The following is a 22,532-nucleotide window of genomic DNA, read 5'->3' on the forward strand; positions in this document are numbered from 1 at the left end:
TAAAAAATAATCCACGCTGAAAAACACTGAATAGGAAGGATCATGATAGTTCAATATTTCCGTTTAAATGCACCAATATAACTTTACATGATCGTAAACAGCTGTTTACTTGCATATATTTTTACCAAAACATTTGAATGCATGGTGAACATTTTTAGTAATGTCACAAATTAACTGTTGAATCAGAGTTTTGAATTGATTCACTGAAACGGACAGTTTGAATGATTCACTGAAATGATCTAGCTAAAATAATCAAGGTTTTGCAGTTTTTCACAGAAATTTTCTTGCATATATATTTACTAAAACATTACAATGCGTGAAAAACACTTCCATTTTTAGCGACGTCGCAATTAATTGTGGAATCAGAGTTTTGAATTGATTCATTGAAATGGACAGTTTGAACTGATTCACTGAAATGATTGAAAATGTTAAATGAAGATCCAGTTAAAATAATCACAGCAATTTACTCGCATATACATTTTTACTAAAACATTTTAATGTGTGAATCACTTTGAACCGTTTTCAGTTACTTTATTGCGAATGAATTGTTGAATCAAAGTTTGAACCAGTTTATAGAAATGGACAGTTTGAACTTGATTCACTGAAATGAATCAAACTTGCCAGCCTGTTGTGGTTTAAATTAGAGATAAATCTCTTTATTATACCGCTCAGCCATATTTCTGAGAAATGTAAACGTGCTTCATATGTTTTGTTTGTATGTTTATTCTGATACAGCCCTGAGAAAGAAAGAAAAAACAAGGACGATAAAGTTAATGCAGCGCCAGTGTTTCAAACAAACAATCTGAATTATTAGAACGGAACATAAGCGGCGCTTTGGTCCTTTTTCTTTTTTCTGCCATTTCAAACAATGAGTCGGAGCTTTTGTTTTCACTGTCCCTGGTCACTAAAGCTGTCTGGCTACATAAAGCGAAGTGGCAGCGCACTGCCTGCTGGGGATTGGTTGCGAACACTCAATCCCCTGGTGGGAAAAAGCAGTTTTAGCAGCAGAACTGTTAATCTAGGCAGCGCACAGATTCTCCTGCGTTCCCACATTTGCTTGAGTAATTATCATACCCCCAGTGGCAAGGAGAGAGACATCGCCTTAAATCACTGATGTCTTCATTACTCTGTTTACATTTTAATTAGACATACTAAACTTTTTGATTTTTAATGGGCTTTGCAGAACAAGACACGTTCTCTTCTTTAGTTGAAGGGAAATGAAGGAGACGTGCTGAGAGCGAACCTTGCACCTCGCCATGAAAGACAATCTGCACTTTTCTGAATATTTAACGCATGACAATAATTATTTCTGCTCTGACCTTTGATGCCAAACTATCTGGTTTTGAAGTGTAGCCTACTTTTGATGCATCGCAGAGCTGTATTGTGCGTTACCTCGAATACCTGCAATGTCCTATTTTGGTGTGAATTGAAGACTGGTTACTGGATTTGATCGTTTTAGCAATTAAAAGGTTGGCCGTTGCAAAGGCCTTTTTTAAAGACTCCTAGTATACAAAGTCCTTTGATGGATTTGTTTTGTTGCGATTGGTCTGAAATGCACCTGGTTTCACAGGGCTTAGAATAGCAGGGTCAAGCTAGAATTGTCCATACCTTCCTTCCAGCCGAGAAATGCGTCCTTTATCATTGAACAACCTTGAGAAATGAGACGAGCAATTCTCCAAAAAAAAAAAAAAAGCAAAGCAAAAGCTCTCGGGTAGAGTAGGACAAACGTGCTTTCTTTCTTTCTGTTTAGCCTCAGATATGCAACAAGTTTGCTGTTGACTGGAAGCTCAAGGCTTCAGCTGACCCACAATGCATCTGAGACTTTTTTTTTTTTTGTGCACCCTTATGTCTTTTGTTAAAATATAATATCCTTGAATTAGTTTGGACTAGGATTTTGGAGGGATTTAATTGAAAGAGGTTTGTCCCTATTATTATTATTACAGCCTTGACGGGAAAACCGCCCGGTTCATTTTCATAGGCATCACTTTCTTTTATTGTAGGCTGCTGAAATCCCTTTCTTTAATTCATTATTTGATGTTTCATGACATTTAAATTCATGTGAATTACCCTAAGCCGGGGAAAACATGGCGAGTGGAGATCACAGTCATTTGAAGCTCGACTTGGAGAGGGAATTATATCATCTAATGAGAACATAAAATTGTAATTAATGTCTTGAAATTAGCCTCTGAGAAAAAGGGGAATAAAAAAAAACGTGTCCATTGATATGCATGGCAGAAAACATTCAATGTGAGCGCCAATATTTTGGCTGTTTCTTTTTTTTTCTTCCTTTCCCTGTATTCTGTGCCTGTGAAAGAAAGAATGAAAAAAATCCTTCAGGAATGATGAATTGAGTTATCACGTTCAGCAGCTAATTGTCTCAAATTGATATTTTGATGTACTACTAAAGATCACATAAAAGCAGTCAGATCTTAATTAGGCTGATGATCATGGGGAGACGTGAGCTATCGTGCCGATGCCGCGCACTAACTTCCCGGCGCTCTATTCGTCCTCGGCGGAGCGCGGCTGGCTGACAGGTTGGCAGTGTGCCAAGGATTGATAGGAGAAACCTTGAGTGTGGCGGCGAGGAGCCGTGTGTGAGGCCTGCCGGCAGGAGCGATCGCAGATGGGACGAGCGCTGTGGAGGTTTGAGGCGTCAGGCCTTAGGAAGGACACTGGTTTGAGCATTGCAGCCGTACGAAGCTTGCTGGCTTTAGGGGTTAAGGTTTATGGTGGGCGGTATGAACAGAATCTTGTGTTATTCTATCAGTAATTTAATATCATAGTTAAAGTTTTACTGGAAATGCAACAAAAATGATTGCTATATGAAATGAAACCATGTAGTAATGCCATAGAATAATTCAGAGAATCAAATGCTTTAAGTGAAAAATAAATCTTTTTTATTTACCCATTTCATAGTGTTATTTTTCTATATGTTTTTACTTTGAAGTGAACACTTAAGGCACTAAAGGCTAAAATTTACATTAGCTGCACATACACCAAACTTTATATTTGTATTCTTGTCTATATTGTGATAATATTTTACAGCGATATATTTTTTAATAGAGTGGTTTATTAAAATAGCATTCACCTGATGTATAACATTTTATGATTAAAATCATGGTTACCAGAAACACTATTTTTAAGAAATCTTCAATGACAGAATATTACTGGAAAAATAGTATTTTATTTGACTGAAAGTCACAAAATGCAAACCAACGCAGGTGTATTTTACTTATCATTTAACTAATCTAGGGCTGTCAGTAACGATTTTTGGTAATCGGTCGATTGTTTTGACGATTAATCCAGTAATCGGTTGATTTATTTGTGGTATAAAAAAAATTCTAAGTGAACAATAGCCTTTAAAATGACTTCAAATACATGTAAAATAACAACGAAGCAATAATAATAGTTTCCAATAAAGTATCAAAAGCAAGAAAATTAAGAAATCATATGCCTTTACTGAACAACACTGTTATACACAATCAATTTATGTGCATTATGTATTGCGAATGCCTGCAGAGAGCGCCATGGGCCTGGTGATTGTTATTACACTTTACAGCATGATCAAATCCTTGTTTAATATTGACCAAACAACATTTAATTTAAGTGTCCACTTAATCTTTCATATTTGGTCACTTCTTTAGATTAGAAATGCTACAGTCACTGTAATCTCTTGAGTAAGAATATGTGGACATCAAAACATGCAAACTCAGAGCGATGGTTTAAACTTTTATTTTGAAATCACAATGACCGACAGTTCGTATGTGTAGAAACACACTGATGCGTTAGTGAAGGTTTATAAATGAAAGCCTTATGCTAAGCTATATTATTTTTTAAATAGTTTTATATCTTGCAGCCTTAGAAAACATTCATGGATTCTCTTATGTGGAATGCGCCACTTCCATTTAAATTGCAATCGAGGATTTTTTAAAAATCAAGTACTCTAATTTACTCGAGGAATCGTGACAGCCCTACACTAATCATTCTGTAATGAATGTCACTTCTGTTGTACTTTCTGAGTATGAATTATCATATGCTGTAAAACACAGAACAATATAATTATAAGCATGTCCCAATTTAGAAGCACTGTAGAAGGTTTTGCCACAAACTCACCCTAGTCATGCTGATATCGCGAGACCACTTTTTACCTCGACGAGAAATATCATATTTTAATATCACGATATCACGTGGCATGCAATCTCGTCACACCACTAATAAAAAGAGATATCTGAAATCCCCTTCGTAAAATTTTAATCTAATATGTCAACAAAATAAAACGCATGTTAAACCTAACTTAAACCAATGTTCAGGTTTCTGTTCTGAAAATGTATGCAAATTAGTGCATATTTATTTAGATAACGCCTCATTTGCATATCTAAACATTTATATTTTTTGAAAACTTGTAATGCAAAACAATTCTCTTAATACACTGATTAATCAATTGGGGACAGTATGGTGAATTTGTAAAAAAAAAAAAAAAAAATCCCAGTATACATTAACGATCTTTTGGATTGAATCCATCAACATTAACAGATGCAAACCAAAAGATCAGATTATTTATAACAAATGATTAAGGCGGGCATAAATGCAACTTCTCACTTGATACTTTAAAGGTAAAAAGATTAAAAATAATAATAACAGCATGAAATGGGTAGTCACTTTAAATTCTAATTTAGTGCACTGTGTTGATGCACATGAATTGAATTATATATATAAATTGATTATAGTTGTGTCTTGAACCCTAAATGACTAAACGTAACGTTTAAATATTTATATTAAAGGTAGGCTATAGCAAAATCTCTAACAGTTGACATTTCTCACATTTCACATTATATGCTGTCAAGAAAAGTCTAAATAAATCATAATTAATAGAATTATGTAATCTTGCATAAAAAAAGATGTGTGTTTGTACTAGGTTAGAAATGCTAGCAGCCATTCGCAAAACAATCCCTGTAAACTAACTTAAATGAGGTGTTTATTCCTGTAGCATAATCTTGTATCATTTAAACAAGCCAGACAGCTGCCCGGAGACTTCCGTCATGACCGCGATGTCCATTAGGAGTGGGTTGCAGGTAGTAATAGTAAAGCCAGCAGAATGCAGGGCCGGTCGTCTTGAGGCAGGCTGTACGAGTGCTGGCTGCTGAGGTGGCAGGCTGGCTGTGCTAATGATGGGTGCTAATGTAATTAGCTCATCCCAGCAGTCTGTAGAGCTGCGCTTTTCAGCTGTCGCGCTCACCAGCTCACGCTGACCCCGACTCACCCCAGCCTTTCACGGCCTACCTCTCTCTCATAGGCATTACCCTGCATTTAGTGCCCTGAAGGGCTGACAGCCTCGCCATTTGTTGATTTTTGGCTCCAAAACCTATGTGCAATTTCTTGTCAGAGTCAATGGGAAAATCAGAATTGACCCTATTTACTTTCTTAATGCACATTCCTGGTCGTGTTGTGCATGATTCAATGGCTCACATTTTTCCAAAAAAATTTTTCCCCTTGGTTATATTTTATATGCATGTTGTAAATTGATGCTTCTGAAATTTGAATATCCTCTTGGAAATGCATGAGATTACATAAGTAAAATGGGTTGAGCAGAGTGTTTAATGTTGACTTCTAAGGCACTATGTATCCTACGTTATCTACGCATTTATATAACTTGCTCTTTTATATTTTTTGTGTAACTTTGTGTAATCTTTTTGTATATCATCAAAGCATCAGTACTTTGAGAAATTGGAGCATAAATATGATTGTTATGCATTTTTTTCTCCACTTCCCCAAAGTATTGATTATTATATAAATAATTTTACATTCTCTTATACTGGATAACCTGTAAAAATGTTTAATGTCAAGTATCTTAATCAAAGCATCAATGCTTTAGGAAATTAGATATTAAATTGATTATGCTATTATTCTTCACTCGCCCAAAGTATTGATGTTTATTGATTATTTAAATAAATGTGTGGTATTACATAGACATTAAACACAAAACATATAGGTGCATCTGCTGAAACTCCCATTAATTATTAACCTGCAAATTAGCATAAAAGGACATCACTGAATCTGCTGGTCGCATAAATTGTGTGAAGTGCCCTTCATTCATGCCCTTCAACATGGATAATTATGGAATAGATGTAAATTTCATGAATTTAATTGTAGAAATTGTATTGTATGCTAATGTATATGTTAATATTGAGTTAAGACACAAGTGATAAGCGGCCCATTGCTCAGGCATCCAACTTTTAAAGTTATCACTCTCAACGTGAGCGTGAAGATTAATTCAAGCATATTATAAGCAGAACAAGATCAAAATGTAGTTGTTTTTAATTGTATATTCAATGGTGTAATTGCTACTAAACAAAGACTTCCCTTTTGTGATTTAGTTGATTAATATGTGGAACGTTTAGTGTTTAGAGGCCTAGCAGGAGTGGATTATAATGATCATTCCCTTGGGCTTAGGCTCGGTTTTATTTTTTAGGATGTCTGAACAACCCCCCCCCCCCCATCTTCTGCACCCCCCACCCTTCCTTTTCACCCCGTTCGGCAGGCGTTAAGGATGACCCTGTTTCCTCACTCCTAAGTAGAACCAATTTGGTTTGGAATGAGCCTGAAGGTTTCTCTTAATGAGATTCCCATATGAACCGCCACATTTCCACAGAGAGTTTTGCAGATCTTCTCTGTGACGTTTGTTTGTGAATAGCTGATGTTCTTCTTTAGCTTGCACTTTCTAAAGAGTTATGTTGGAGGTGTTCGTCTCAAGCTTTTTTTATTTCTCTCATTTTACCGATTTGTCTTGTTATATGCTTTCTATCTCATCAGCATTTTGTTTGATTGATGCCACACTGATCTACACATTTTGATTGATTACTAATTATTTTTATTTTGACCACTGTCTAATATGATGCCCACTACTACTGTGAATCTATTCTGTCGCTTTAAATGTTTTCACGTGAAGTCTCCCATCTTAAGTTCAGTTGCGGTAAGTAAAATTGGACAAGTACAGAAAATATTGTTGAACACTTTTGTATATTTTGAATTTGCACATCCCTACTTGAGAATAATGTTGCTTTTGGTTTTAGTAAATTTGGTGACGTGGTGAAAACTTTTTTTTTAAAACAAATCTTGAATTTTACATGTAAAATTGTATATCAAAACATTTACAATTGAAAGTATTTTTTTGTAACTCAGCACAGAAAGATTATATTTGTTTGCTTACAATATCTGCCAAATCTAACTGATGTTGCAAATCTTAAAATGCTAGTATTGGCTGATAAAGTCCTTGGTAATGTATATCATGCATCAAAACTTGCCTGGATCTTTTGCATTTACTATATTTGGTGAAATTAATTTTGAAAGCACAAACTTATGACCCTGCAGAGAGATTAGCGTGTGTAACTCTACAAAGCCATTTAAGCAATTATCACTGTATTAGAAAAATTATGATTAATAATTATTCTGAGATGCTATTTTAGTATGCACAAAGATGGCAAATCTAGGTGCGCTGTCCTCTTTAAGAGATGGATTGCTATGTAAAGCATGTTTAGGATCTGGCCTATTTGACGATCCCTTTAAATGTCCACATGGAATTGCGTTAATTTAAAAGAGAAAGAGCTCATATAGAGTTCAGCATCATCCTTGAGCTTTATGAGGGCTGGCACCTCTTTTGTGTTCATTATCGTGAAATCACCTCAGGGAGGAATGTTGACTTTTCACCGTCCAGAATAGCTGCTAATGTGCTGTGTAACACTCTCATGTGCGACCGTAGACCGCGGCGCCGCTCTTTACTGAGGAAACAGCAGTGTTTCCAGCACCGGTCACTAGCCGTTTAAAAGTACTCGAGCACGAAGGGACAGAGATGATCGATCATGAAATCATTAATTGCATTGCTTTTTTTGTATGTGTGCATGTATGTGTATTTTATTATTAACAATTAATGTATTAATGACATTTTGCACCAATTGAGGTCCAATAAAATTAGGTATCACTTTATTTTACACAGTGTCCTTGTTACATGTACTTACCATAGTAATAACAGTAAATTATCCATAATTACTTACAACTAAACCTAAACATAACCCTATAGTAAGTATATGTTGTTGATTAATATTACTCGGTACTTAAATGTATAATTACACTGTAACAATGATACCTTAAAATAGTGTAATCAAAAATTATATGTAAACATGTATCATTTAAAAAAAAAAATTGTCTCCATTGGCTGCATGCAACAACAAATGTATCACATGTGTAGACTAATTCACAAACAATGACTGTTACAAGCCTTGCCTTTTAACGTCACCATAAAATCACAATTGACAATTCTTATTCTTTTTATGGATTATTGCCGTATTTATTCTAAATTATGTATCCATGCACACCATTATTTATTAAAGTGCACTCATAATCTTTAATCAAAATATCTTCTCACTCTTGCAGCGACATCTTTTCTCTGATGATGACGTGTTTACTGGTGCAGGGGCGGGACAACCAACCTGTCAATCACATGAGATCTACCAATAGCAAACCTATTTCACAATCAATTCCCCATGAACAAAATCAAGTCCGCCCTGTTTTCTTACATGTTTGAAAAGCCATTTCACTCGGATATACGTCGCAATAGGGATGAAAAGAAAGACTATCGCAACTTCTTTTTCATGCTGCACTGTTTCTTTGTTGTATTAATTATTTTTCTTTTAAAAATTGAAAAATAAATTATTCTGTTTTGAATCGTTTGTAGTTACAAACTAGTTGTTGTTGATGCATGCATTGTACGACATTCTCAAACACAGGGTCTTGGACATGCGTTAGATGTAAAATAACAAAAATGTTAACAACAACACTATTTTTAACTTGATACACGATGCCAAAGATGTCCGTCTGACTCTCAAAACATGGCACAAACTGTACTTTTTACAAACGTAATTTTCTGTTGAGTACTCGAGTTGTCCCTAGTGGTCACGTCCGCTGAAGTACAAGCTCCGTTTAGCTTTTGAGAATATGCATTCTTTTGCATTTGTTAACGATGCAATATTTATATCACTGTATATAAGTTATATTTCATGGCAATATCTAGAGGACTGCCTCAAGTTATGTTTAGCATTTGTTTGACTTTTATTCTGTTTTATTCCAGTCTGTCTGGCTTTTACATGCATTTTTTTTTTTTTATCATTCCATATACCCTGACGAAATTTCTTCCACATTTTAATGCTCCCCAAAGCCTTTCGCCTCTTTGTTTCCATTATTCATTCCAAAAAAGTTCTGCATTTGGAGGCTGGGATGGGGGGGGGGTTGAAATATAATTTTGTGTCTGACTAAATTTATGTGGAGCTAAGTCAGCGCTTTATGCAAAATCTTTATGCAACCGTGGGGTGTGTAGGAGGCCTCAGTGTGCTCTTGCGTGCATCGCAGGATTGTGTGTGTGTGTGTGTGTTGTGGAGGGAGAGAAACAGAGAACAAATCTGTGTGTGTGTGTGGGCCTGTCATGCTGTCACCAAGGCCTAATGTCCTTCCCGAGGGGTACCTGGAGGAGATCCGTACCCACCCAGTCAGCCTTTAGCTGGGGCGCGCGGTGACACTGCCTTCCCATGGAGACTGGAGGTGTCACTGTATGTATGTAAACCAGTGACAGATGACTGGAGACATGCAGACTGGAGAGACCAGTCACTGAGGAAAAAACACTGCTTCTCTTTTCATCTCCCCTCCACAGCTCAGACACAGATGAATAAAACAAAACAACAGCGCCTTTGCATTGGTGAGACACCCTCATGTTTTCTATTGCGTGACAACCTAATAAAATATCTTTTGTTTATGTTGTCGGTTCCTTTAGAGCTAAATGTTGCTAACCCTAGAGTTGGGAATTGAGAACCTGTCTATTGTTTAAATGCTGGAACCGAAGGATTTTTTTATGACGTTAGATTTAGTTAGCAGTTCTTGAACATTGACGTGCTTCCACCAACAGAGCCACAGCAAAAGGCATTGATTTAGGTTAGCGGTGAATGTGATGAGAAAATGAACGAACAAAATAATACAAAGTCAGTAAGCAGAAAATCTTTCTATTGCGTTATTCTCGCTGTTTGCAAGCAAAAAATATGCAGTGCAACAAATGTTGTCGATTTGCAAATGAAGGGCATGGTCAGAATGACTCATGAATTGGTTGAAATCAGTCTAATGAATTGGTTGAAATCAGTCTAATGAATTGTAAGACGTGTGTGGTCGGTGGTAACAGTTGTTATTTATTGTATTATTTATTTTGTATTGTTTATTTGAATATTTACAAGGATATAATTTTGGTCTCACTTTATATTAGGTGTCCTTAATTAGTATGTACTTGCATCAAAAAATAAGTAAAATGTTTATTGTGTTGATGTTTGTATTGCAAAATACTTTTACTGCTATTGAGGTGTGATGCAGGCAAGCTTAGGGACAGGTTTGGTGGTTAAAGGGTGGGGTAAGGGAAGGGTCAACAGAGTAATTACAGCTATAATTACATGCAGGTATTTTAAAAAATGTAAGTACATTGTAAAAACATGTATGTGTACGTACACAATAAGTGCATTGCATCAAATTCTTAAATGAAATGTTAGTACATAGCCTAGTAGTTAAAGACACTTATTATAAAGTGGGACTGTAATTTTAATGTAAAAAGAAATGTTTATGGTAAATGAACAGTAAAAAAAAAAAGTTGTGAAGGACTGGCCGATAAAACGATAACGATAATAATGCATTTACTCGCTGACCGTCTCAATCACGCGACCATTGACCAACGCTGTGAGATCCAGTGAGAAGCGTTTGAGTTCTCCCATAGAAACCATAAATCAAATGCCTTGTGATTAAACTAACGCCAGATGAAGCAGCGCTGTCATTCTCAACAACACTGACGTGGAAAACAGGAGAAACATTGAGCAACAACGATACTGTTAGAGGCTTTTCAATCCACAAATCACATACATTTACCATAGATTTACTCTAGTTAACGCAAACTGTAACCATGGTATTGTGGCAGAAATGTGGGATATTCATATCGAATTTATTATATTATTAATGTAGACATTAAATGTATGAAAGGAGTAATGGAATATAATTACTGTATTTTTTAAGAGGCTATAAGGGTTTTAATGCATTGTGTTTTTCATAACAGACACCATAGAAACAATATAGTTACTTTTTTACCATGGTAGTGAGGTGCAATGTGGGATTTTACCTGTGTTTAAAGGTACACTGTGTAGGAATTTCTCCCATCTAGCGGTGAAATTGTATTTTGCTTTTTCAAATGCGTGTTGCAACTACGGTAGCCGTTATGTACCAAGAAGCTATGACAACAATAGCCCTTCATCGAGTTTAACTATACATTACATGTTCTACTGTTATGCTGTCTATATAATGAATTACACAACCAAGCTATAAAAAAAAATTTGTAATTTAGACCGTAACATTTACTTACCTGTCGAGAAGAAAGCCGGCAACTTCAGCGTCCCTTTCAAAGTCTTTCTCCTTCATTAACTCTTTCCACCTGGGTAAAGCTATACCGATATTTACTCTCGGTTTTTGAATTCGCCGGTCACGTTTCCTTTTAAATTCTATTTTGGCATTTCTCCTGTGGCTCGGCATAAGTATGATCCTGAATTATGAAGTACCGTGCAGTGCAACCTTTCAAATTTACCGGGGCAGTGACACACATTACGCCTCTCTCCTCGTCCGCTTCAGCTGGTGTCAGTCACGTGACGCTGTCTCTGGACGGAAACGCGTTGTGGAAACGTGTTGAGGTAGCCTAGTGCTTTTTGTCCCTCTCTGTTATTGTAGTTTTTCAAGATGGCGGAACGACATGGAAGCCTGTCCCATGTAAATAAAGATAAGAAATTCTTCACGTACGAGGATAAGTCGGATCATTGGGAGAGGTAATTGTACACCATTGAGGACATATTTATGAATAAAGACATTGATTTTAGCTAATACTTTAAAAAACTACACAGTGTACCTTTAACATGCTCCAAAAACTATGTAAGATCAAATTTCACTCTATAAAAGTTTCCCCTATAAAAATTACCAATTGTCAAACGTGCATTTTAAAATTGTTTTGGCCATTTGGCCCAGCCCTACATTGAATTAAATGTGACATTTTGTAGTAGAGAAAACCTGAAATTGTATTTTCTTGTAAAACACACTCCAATGTCCTTTGTTTTATCAACTTCAAAAATTCATATTTCATTTTTTTTACCTTGTAGTACAGAAGCTAGAGCAGAAGAAAATTAAGAATATATTTTTAGGAAGTGTTTGTGTTTGTGCTTACGGAAAGCATTTTGGGGGGGCGGAGCTTTTGTTAATTAAATCATTAAAAAGAACCGGAATCGTTAACATCCTAATGCTTCCCATCCCTATTTACGCTGTTGTAGGTTTAGGTAGTGCACTCGTCAGGAAAGGGCACGGGCGGTAATTGCAAACGAATGAGGATTTGCCGAGCCGGAGCCTTGGGCAGCTTTACTAGGTCAGAGGTCACTCAGGTCAGTGTTACACACTGCAGCCTCACTGCGAACCCGTCTCTATGGAAATAAAACCTGCAACGTCATGCCGGCGTTGGAGAGGTGGATTCCAGCCCGTGAGGTGCGTGTGTAATCTTCGGCTCAAGTCTTTAACCTGAGTGTTTAGGAAAGCCGGCAATGCAATCAGCTGTCGTAATTTCACAGATGGTGAAAGAGACTCTTGAGGCGATAGTATTGTACTTGTACAAAGAGGTGTCTGAAAGAGCCAGCTGTGTTGTGATATCACACTATATCGTTTTTTTTATGCTTCAATTTCCTCTTTAACATTCATAAAGGAAGCTCACAGTCACATCTGCTCGTGATGGGTATGAAACGGAGAGATGCGACTGTGCTTCTCTCATCCAGCCAGCATGTCCACCGCAGATAAACCGGGAATTTTCCTTCTCGTTTAACATTGTTTTGTAGTAGCACACTGACCCGAAGCATTTTGTTACTCCTAACAACTCGCAGCCAAAAACACTGTAGCCATATTTTAGATCAGCGCCCACACGCTGGAAGTAGTTTTGAGATAAATTGTTCTTCTTTCGCAGAGTTGTTTATAAAGCATTTTCACATTTCCTCAACAAACGGCACTTTCTCAGGCAGGGGTGTCTGAAGCGGGCACAGCAACAACAGATTAATAACTAAAGTGTTGCTTTACTGCAGAGAGGTGCTGTGGAAAAGGAAATGCTGAACGCTGCTCAAGGACAAGTTCTGAAGTGAACACAATGAGGGAAGAAAACTCCTAAATCTTTAGATAAAAAGGTAATGTATAGGTTTCTAATCGAACTGAACACAGGGGTTTTGAAACATTTTTGAAAAATAAAATACTCTATGTATTTAAAACATATATATTTTTACACTAACAATAAGGTTTCATTTGTTAACTAAATTAGTTAACATGAACTAGCAATGAAAAATACTTTACTCAATAATTTTCCAATACATTATTCAAATCTAAAGTTGTATCTGTTAATATTATTTAATGGATCGGATCTAATATGACCTAACAATGAACAGTTGTTTTTATTTTATTTTATTAACTAGCATTAACAAAAAATTATAAATACTGTAACAAATGTATTTCTCATTGTTATATAATATTAATTAATGCATTTACTTGTGTTAACTAATGGGACCTTTATTGTAAAGTGTTACCCCAAAAAATTATAGAATTATTTATAAACTACAGAATAGACAATTGCACACATTAGACCAAACTTTTTCTTTACTGAAAATATATAATTTGTTTGTGTATAAATTATTTATTTTTAACTTTATATTGCTATTATAAACTATTAACATTTTTACTGTTAATTTTTATAATTGTATAAAAAATTTTTTGTAATTTTTATTACATTATGCTTACTTTTAAATATAATATATATATATACACAAACAAACCAGCCGAAGTATTTAAGTATATTTTGCACCGATTACTCTGGTACATTTCTCACGTTCTACTCATGTTCTACTTTTAGAATTATTTATTTATGTGAACCGATATCTCTGTCGCTGCTCGAGAGCGAATCATATTCATGATGTCTTCATGTTGCCGCACTGAGCTTGTTATGTTCCAGCATGTAAAGCACCTTCTATTTTTAGTTTCACACCATGCAAAAAAAAAAAGCTATTCGCATTTGAGCAGTGGCTGACCTCAGGTTGTGTATATTGAAGAGTGGGATTTGTTCTTTAATAGAATTGTATCTAATTAATTAGCTTTTAATTGCAAGAATACAGAACATGCAAATACAGCAGATTCAGATATACATTCATTTGCGTTTAATGGAAGGCGGCGGCGACTCTTAGAGGATTGTTGTCGTTTAACTGGTGACTGGTAATCAGCTTTATATGTCAAAAACACACACACTGCTCTTTAAGGATGAAATTATTTAGGAATTAAGGGAACTTATATTCTAGACTTTTAGCTATTGATTTCAATGGCACACCACAAGAGAGTAGTGGGAAAATGCAAGCGTTTGCAAAAGTAATGCTATGACTTGCAACCAAAACTTAACATGTGGCCAGTATATCACTTTATCGCTAGTACTGTATGTCGTTAACTATGACTGACCGATATCTCAGGAAACCTTTTGTGTGAAAGACAAGCATGTCTATTGTTTCAGTTCTCTACTCTTTTTTTTTTTTTTCTTTTTTTTTTTTCCAATCCAGATCCCTTATGCATTTATCATTTATTTCTAGTGATAGTCCAATCAGGACAGTACTCAGTAGTTGGCCATTTTGACATTATCAGCACAAGAACCACATATCATGCCCAATCATTTCTATTTATTAATTGTATATGTGTTTACTGGCACAAGGGCAGGACAACCAACTTGTCAATCACATGAGATTGACAATAGCAAACCACAACCATTCAATCAATTCCCCATAGACAAAGTCAAGTCCCGCCACACAGTTCTTGTTTTCTTTTCTGTTCACTCGATTCGTCACAATAGAGAAGAAAAGACTATCAAAAATGTTGTTTTTAATGCCAAATGAGCCACATAATGCAGTATGTTTGTTCAGAAAACTTTTTGGATATAGTTGGAACAACATTTGGGGAATACTGTTAGTTTATCAAGTGATTTAAAGTGTAGCAACTGGACCCTGAGTGCTTATTATCCAACATACTTTAGTCGCTTATCTCCTCCGGTCTGATTTTTTTCTTTCTTTCTTTTGATTTACTGCCATTTAAAATGACCAGTCATTCGCCTGTTAATCTGCGTGAGCGCGGTTATGTGTTATTTGGATGGAAAGAACAACTGTAACGAGGCTCTTTATTTGCAATCCTTCGCAGACTTGTAAAGGAAAACTGTGGTTGATCAGAGGCATGCTGGAAATGTCAATTCAATACTCTGCCACTTAGATCCTCAGTATTCCTGTCAAACGGCTTTTACAGCTGGCAGCCATGATCTGAGTGCAGCGCCAAATGTGCACTGACGCTGCCTTTATAGCTCTTAAATAGACTTAAAAGTGGTGTGCAAATGAAAGCTATTAATATTTATTAACACTCTGATGCGTAAGGTTAAAAGCAGCCTCTCGACGTGTTGCGTTTGGCCGTTTGATTAATCACAATGTTGATGGTCTTCACATCCGCGACATTGAAGGTTACAGGCATCGATTCTTGTCCTGTCCCTTTGGCCCGTGGAAAACTTGCACAGAATTCTGTTTCCACGTGTTTAATGCACATCTAACTGGCATAGAGAAGTATTTTAGTCAGAACTGGTTTCATTTTTGCCTTGACTACCAATAGAAGTGATCAGTCCAATAATTCGCTGTCTGGGTGAATAGATCATCAGACCTGATGATCAGCTTATTGCTTTATTTTTTGTGTGTGTTGCATAGTTTCCATTGAGATAAAAAGATTGTACAAATGTATGTACTTTTTCATGCATATATATATATATATACACACAGGTGAAACTCAAAAATGTTTAATATCGTGCAAAAGTTCATTTATTTCAGTAATTCAACTTAAAAGGTGACACTAATATATTATATAGACTCATTACATGCAAAGTGAGATATTTCAAGCCTTTATTTGTTATAATGTTGATGATTATGGCTTCCAGATATGAAAACCTTTTCACAATATTCTAATTTTGAATTTGGGGTTTTCATAAGCTGTAAGTCATAATCATCAAAAGTATAACAAATAAATAAAGGCTTGAAATATCTCACTTTGCATGTAAGTTTAAGTTTAATTACTGAATTAAATGAACCTTTGCGTGATATTCAAATTTTTCGAGTTTCACCTGTATTTATATATATATATGGCTCTTTTGTTTTACCTTTACAGTGGAATGACATTTTATATATAAAATATAAATGTTTATCTGAGTGTTTGTCGGTCGGCAACCCTGCCCGTCCCATCTCTTCATCCTCTTTCCTTTTTTTTTTTTTTTTTTTTTTTTTTTTTGCTCAGCTGAGCATTTGTCTTCTCAATTGCATTAGCTCTGAGTTATACCTTTTGTCTCTCTTGTCAAATCAATACGTGGATGACAGGAGAACCCCGGCCGTGAGGTATCGCTCTCGCAGAGTGAGACAGATCTATCTGTGTCAGGGCCCCGGCAGAGCGCCGAGGCTGCTGGGAACACACTGCGCGGTGGGAAACTCTACACTGATGGAGACGAGGAGATTTGGTTTTGTTTAACCTGCCAAAAAGTGTACCGAGTGCATCTCCTCTCACTTTGTTCTGTCAGAACTGCTGTCTAGTCCTGGACCTCGCAGGATGAATCTACACTCGGAATCAACATGATATGTGGGCAGAAAAACCCAAACTGCTCACAAGCGTAGTAGACTTCCGTGTCAAAATGTGTTACTCTGATGTTCCTATAAATACACGTGTTCCCACTCGCAAGTTTGGACGCTCTGGACGACTGAATTGTTTCTCAAGCTGTTGAAAACCGTTTGATCTATTGGGTTTTGCTTAAATGTTTGAAATCCATTTTGGTGAACATGATCATCACGCATTGCTCCCAAGATGCACCTCATAAAGTTAAGTTGATGAATGTACAGAGAGTGAACAGAACAGGAATCTAGACAAAGAAGTTGAGTTTTCATTTGCATCACATGTTTGGTCACTGGATGATGCCCAGACTTCCATTTGTTTACATTATTTAATATTATTTCTTAAATGTGTAAAACAGACTATGTAGTGTTGTATTTTAGAATAATAGCAACACATTTTGAATACTATACATCTACTATATATATATATATATATATATATATATATATATATATATATATATATATGAAGAACTCCGATGCAAAAGCTTCTAAAAGCCACCTCTGTCAAAAATGAGATGATGATATTTATTAATATCGCACATAGTATACACTCATCAAATACTTTCACTTCAAACTCACTAAATCCCAGCCTCAGCCCATTCAGAAATGCTGGTACTTAGGTAGAAACCTATACATAGAAACCTGATAAAAATGTTAATATTAAACAAAAACTTTAGACAGACTTTTGCATCTGAAGTCTTCATATATATATATATATATATATATATATATATATATATTAGTGCTGGGCAAAGATTAATCGCGATTAATCGCATCAAAAATAAAAGTTTGTGTTTACATAATATATGTGTGTGTACTGAGTATAATTTTTTTATATATATATAAATACACAGACATGTATAGATTTAAGAAATATTTGCATGCCATGTATATACTGTATATATATTTATACATGCATACATTATATTATATATAAATATACATATTTTATATATATAACTTTTTTCTTAAATATATTCATGCATGTCTGTGTATTTATATATACAAAATAATTATACACAGTACACACACATATATTATGTAAACACAAACTTTTATTTTGGATGCGATTAATCTTTGCCCAGCACTAATATATATAGGCCGCATTGTGTAAAGTTGATAGTTACGTTTTTATACCTGTAAAACCATAACAAATCAAATATTACATGTAGTCAGTTACTACCCAGCACTGATCATATGAACATGAATCTTTAAAATTATGGAAAATGAATGCTTTTATATTAGCACAGATGCTCAGATGAATCCGTGCCGTATGGCTAATGTGTAAACTGTAATCAGTGGCGACGGCGCTGGTTTATGTCTGGGTGACTGAGGCACGTCGGAGTGCCAGTGGGCGAGCCAATTTCCCCAACAGGCTCTTTTCATTTGTAAAAGTTTGCTGTACAGCAAGGCTACCTCACTTCAGTAACTTTGTAACAGAGTACAGCCCTGAGATTTCTATTTCATACTGACCAAAGATTGCTTCGGTTGCCTCATTCAACCTTTTGTGCGGTCTGTATTCTGCGGCTGACCTTTCTTAGTGGCTGCAGTCAATAGTGACTGCGAGTGCTGGACACAACGGGGCAATTTACAGCAAGGGACCGCAACTGTCCAGGCTTTGTTTCTCTCTTTTCACGGCTCTTTTCTTAATTAAAGCATTATTGAGATTCTTAATTGCTGTTCATTCGGTCTGCAATGATAGAGACGCCTTTGATTTTGTGCTTCCCTCTGTCTTTCTTTTCTTTTAAACCACTCTCTTTTTCTTTCTCAAGTCTCGCTCCACTCAGTCTGACCTAGATGAAATCTTTCTTTAAAGATGTCTGCTACTTCAACATCACGTTCGCCTCAATGCCGGAGACCCGTGGGTCACTCTCTCTGGACGTTTGTACCAAACATGCTCTGATTGTTTTTCTACTGTAAGCAGAACTACAGTAAAAAATAAATGCTTTTTTTGTTATCTTGTTCATGTTCAGCCAATTGGCAGTAATACCTCTGCCAAAAATAAATTAATATTAATATTATACTGGTAGGGGTGGGCGATATGCCGGTAGACACGATTAACTTTGTCAACCAGTAGAGATTTTGGACTACTGTCTCTATCGTGGTTAATATACTTAATGTATAATAATATACTTGCTGTACTGTGTGCTGCACTCAAAAAAAATAATTGTTGCCTCTTGTTCAATTGAATTAATTAAAATAAGATAAAGTAACATGATTTTTTTTTTTACATTTTGTCACAACTTAATTTAATTGTGTTCAATCAACCTAATATTTAAAACTGAAGTTTGCTTAATTAATTTGTGTAAAAACTACATGAATCATTTTTCATGTTAGAATGTCTTCATTTAAAGGGCTGGTTGATTATGGTTTCACTTTTCTAACTTTAGTTAGTGTGTAATGTTGTTGTTTGATCATAAACAACATCTCCAAAGTTACAACGCTCAAATATTTATAATCAATGACTAACGATAACTACATATAATATGCTACATAAATTCATCTACTAACCATTCAGAAACGTCCTGTTGCCTCTACATGTTGTCACTTCTTGAGTCTCTCCATTATTGTCTGACTCCGGTTTGAACATAAACATTGACATTTTCAGTGCATGTGTGTGTGGTAAAAAGACACGAGTTCTTGTAGCTCCGCCCCCTGTTCCGGGAGCAGCAGCTCATTTGCATTTAAAGGGACACACAAAAACGGTGCGTTTTTGCTCACCCTCAAAAAGTGCCAACTTTAACATGCTATATAAAAATATCTGTGGGGTATTTTGAGCTAAAACTTCACACACACACACACTCTGGGGACATCAGAGACTTATTTTACATCTTGTGAAAATGGCATTATACCACTTCTTTAATGAAGTTTGTTCAACAGCTTATTTTTTTGAGTGTGCACAGTATGGTTGGGTACCGCAACGATACGTATATGACCGGAATGTGCCGGACTTAATCAGAACGCAAATTTCGGTGCCACTTAAATGCATGAGCTGCGAGGTTTCAATTAAATGTCATGCAAGGTTTCATGTAAAAATTGTGAGGTGTGTAGTTTGAAACACAGGAAGGGTTTTAAAAATGAATTTCATCCAAACTGATAGTCTGCGTCTCGTCCTTCTCGCAGGCTATCGATCTCGGCCAGCTAAAGGGCCGCGTGATGTTTTGGAGCTCCGCTGTGGCGCTGAGGCTATTTGAATTCCATTCAGATATCCAATAGCCACTTGGCTGTACATATTTCATAAGCCTGAGACGCTTTAGCCACCACATACTTCAGTTTTTATTAGTCTCTAAGAGCAAGAAACCAAATGTTAAGCAATCAAACAGAAGGGCTGTGGAGAGGCTTTATAGAAATACATATTTATGAATGACAGACTGAAATGACGAGGCCCGTCACAGACAGGCCGAGATTCTTTATGGAGCCGATCAGGGTTAATATAGTTTTGAAAATCTCACTAGTGTTTTTTTTTTTTTTTTTTTTTTTCATTTGCAACTTTGAGCTGGATTTATTTTATTAGTTGTTTCCGTGTAATAATAGCCTAGTTATTATGTTTTTATCACAGCACCACCAATTTTAATTCAATCAGACTGTCAAAAATGTAATTATCTGCTCTCGTTTTCATTCGTATTTAGTTGTAGATAAAGCAAAGTTTATTGGAGTATGTTTTGCAAGAAAAAACATTTCAGGTTTAAGTTTATGTTTAACAAATATCACCTTCGCTACTGCTTTTTGTCTTCATACTAGGTTTTGTTGTTGATAACATTTGGACATGATGGAGATTGTTGAGTGAGCCGGTCATCTGGTCTGCTGGAGACTGTCCTGTTTACCTGTCTTATTAGACTGGCCTTAAGATATACTTCAACGTCCCAGGACACAGGAGAGTGATAGAGAGAAGTGTAGCATTTCAGAAGAAGGTGTTGAGGATCTGATGAGGAGGGAGAGAGAGGCCGCTGACCACAGATTGAGTTTCACTCCTTTCTGTGAGATGATCGTGGCACCTGGAACTCAACTCTGAAAGACACACTACTACTGCATTGGTGATGGTATTCTCTCTCTCTCTCTCTCTCTCTCTCTCTCTCTCTCTCTCTCTCTCTCTCTCTCTCTCTCTCTCTCTCTCTCTCTCTCTCTCTCTCTCTCTCTCTCTCTCTCTCTCTCTCTCTCTCTCTCTCTCTCTCTCTCTCTCTCTCTCTCTCTCTCTCTCTCTCTCTCTCTCTCTCTCTCTCTCTCTCTCTCTCTCTCTGAAAATTTTCACCTGCTTTAATGGGTGATGTTTTGTCTAAGAACCATCATCTTCTCCCTATGTTTGGTCTATAGACCATATGTTTGGTCTATATACTTTTTATATATTCAAATACTATTTTAGAATAATTTTGTTGTTGTTAATTTATAATAATAAAAATGTGTTAAAATGTTGAAAATATTTTAATTTTATTTACATTTTATTTATTGTTTGTATTAATAATAATAAAAATAACACTATATATTTTTTGTATAAGAGTGAGAACGTACAATTTATTATCAATATTGAATAAAATTTAACAATATTCTAATTTAACTGTAATTATAAAAGTAATAGTAATGGTGCACAAGACCAAATCCACATCTTCAAGGGCATAAGATTTTCAATTAAAATTCACAAGTTTTACTATAATGATAACTATAGAATTTTTTTTGTTGTTGATCAAAATGAACTTATGCAAGGGAAAAATATTTTTATCCTAATTAATTTACCCTTGCATAAGTTAATTGACATCAAAATCTCTACAGTTATCATTACAGTAAAACTTGTGAATTTAGTATTAGCCACCACAATCATCAAAAAATGTAAATGGACAGATCTTGAAAGCATTTTATAGTCTTGTATCAGGAACTGAAGTAACTGGTATTTTTGGGGAAACTGTAGTTTTTATGACTCCAGATATTAACTTTTTAATATCTTTTTATTATTCAAGTTATTGGTCTCTGCGTTGCCTTTTTTTTTGTTTATTCATGTAAGTGGAGTGGAACTCTGTATAAACCCAACTGGGTTTCGTTCCCCTCCTTGTACTGTATCCATGTGATATTCGTGCAGAAAAACAAAAACAAAAAAACCTTGAGATCTGCTCTGATGGGCTTTTACACACCGACTGAAATGTTTACTTCTAAATGCAGCGACTCGCAGCGTATCGCTACTGTAAACAGAACATCATCAGCACAGCTGTTTATTAATTCCATCAACGGCGTGTTAACAGCAATCAGATTATTCCGATCAGTTTTTTTTTTCCCCCATTCACAGTGGCTTTTTATTCCTGTGTGTGTAATGAGGGGAGAGTGTGAGGTAATCACAATCCTGTGTCGGACCACTGAACAAGGTAATCTGTTCATTTGCGGCGGGCCGGGCCTGTTGGCTCCTAATTCAAATAATGGCCCACCGCTGCTATTAAATTTGCTGAAGAGAAATGCTAGAGCACACTCGACGAGATCTGCTCTTCCTTCCTGCCCTACTTTTTCCGCTAGAAGTTGTGTGTGAACATCCTTATGGAGATTACGACGAGTTCTGAGGAAGTGTGTGTTGAGGAGGAAGTGGATTTTGGTCAATGAGGCTTCATGTAGCAAGGTCGCAGTCTTGGCAACCTCGTCTTTGAAGTGTGTAAGTAATCTCTGGAGTGGGACAACTGATCCAAACCTCTAAGTCAGTCTATCTGATTTCGATCTTCACTACTGCATCACTACGCTGCAGAACTAAGTGAACAC

The 22,532-nt window shown here is 36.0% G+C and overlaps 1 protein-coding gene across 4 annotated transcripts in view; it reads left to right on the plus strand.

Moving 5' to 3' along the window:
* fign (fidgetin) overlaps nt 1-22,532 on the plus strand; it is a 57,537-nt gene that overhangs the window by 7,204 nt on the left and 27,801 nt on the right. Inside the window, exon 1 of one of the 4 annotated variants that reach the window (XM_079618169.1) lies at nt 12,570-12,588. The exons of 2 other annotated variants lie outside the window; for them this stretch is intronic. The gene's annotated coding sequence lies outside the window, so the exon portion shown is untranslated. Of the gene's footprint in view, nt 1-12,569; nt 12,589-13,178; nt 13,272-22,532 lie in introns of those variants that run through there. One more of the 4 variants, XM_079618170.1, reaches the window with a different exon arrangement.

The sequence above is a fragment of the Phoxinus phoxinus genome (genome assembly GCF_949152265.1).
Source record: "Phoxinus phoxinus genome assembly, chromosome: 7".
Classification (NCBI taxonomy): domain Eukaryota; kingdom Metazoa; phylum Chordata; class Actinopteri; order Cypriniformes; family Leuciscidae; genus Phoxinus; species Phoxinus phoxinus.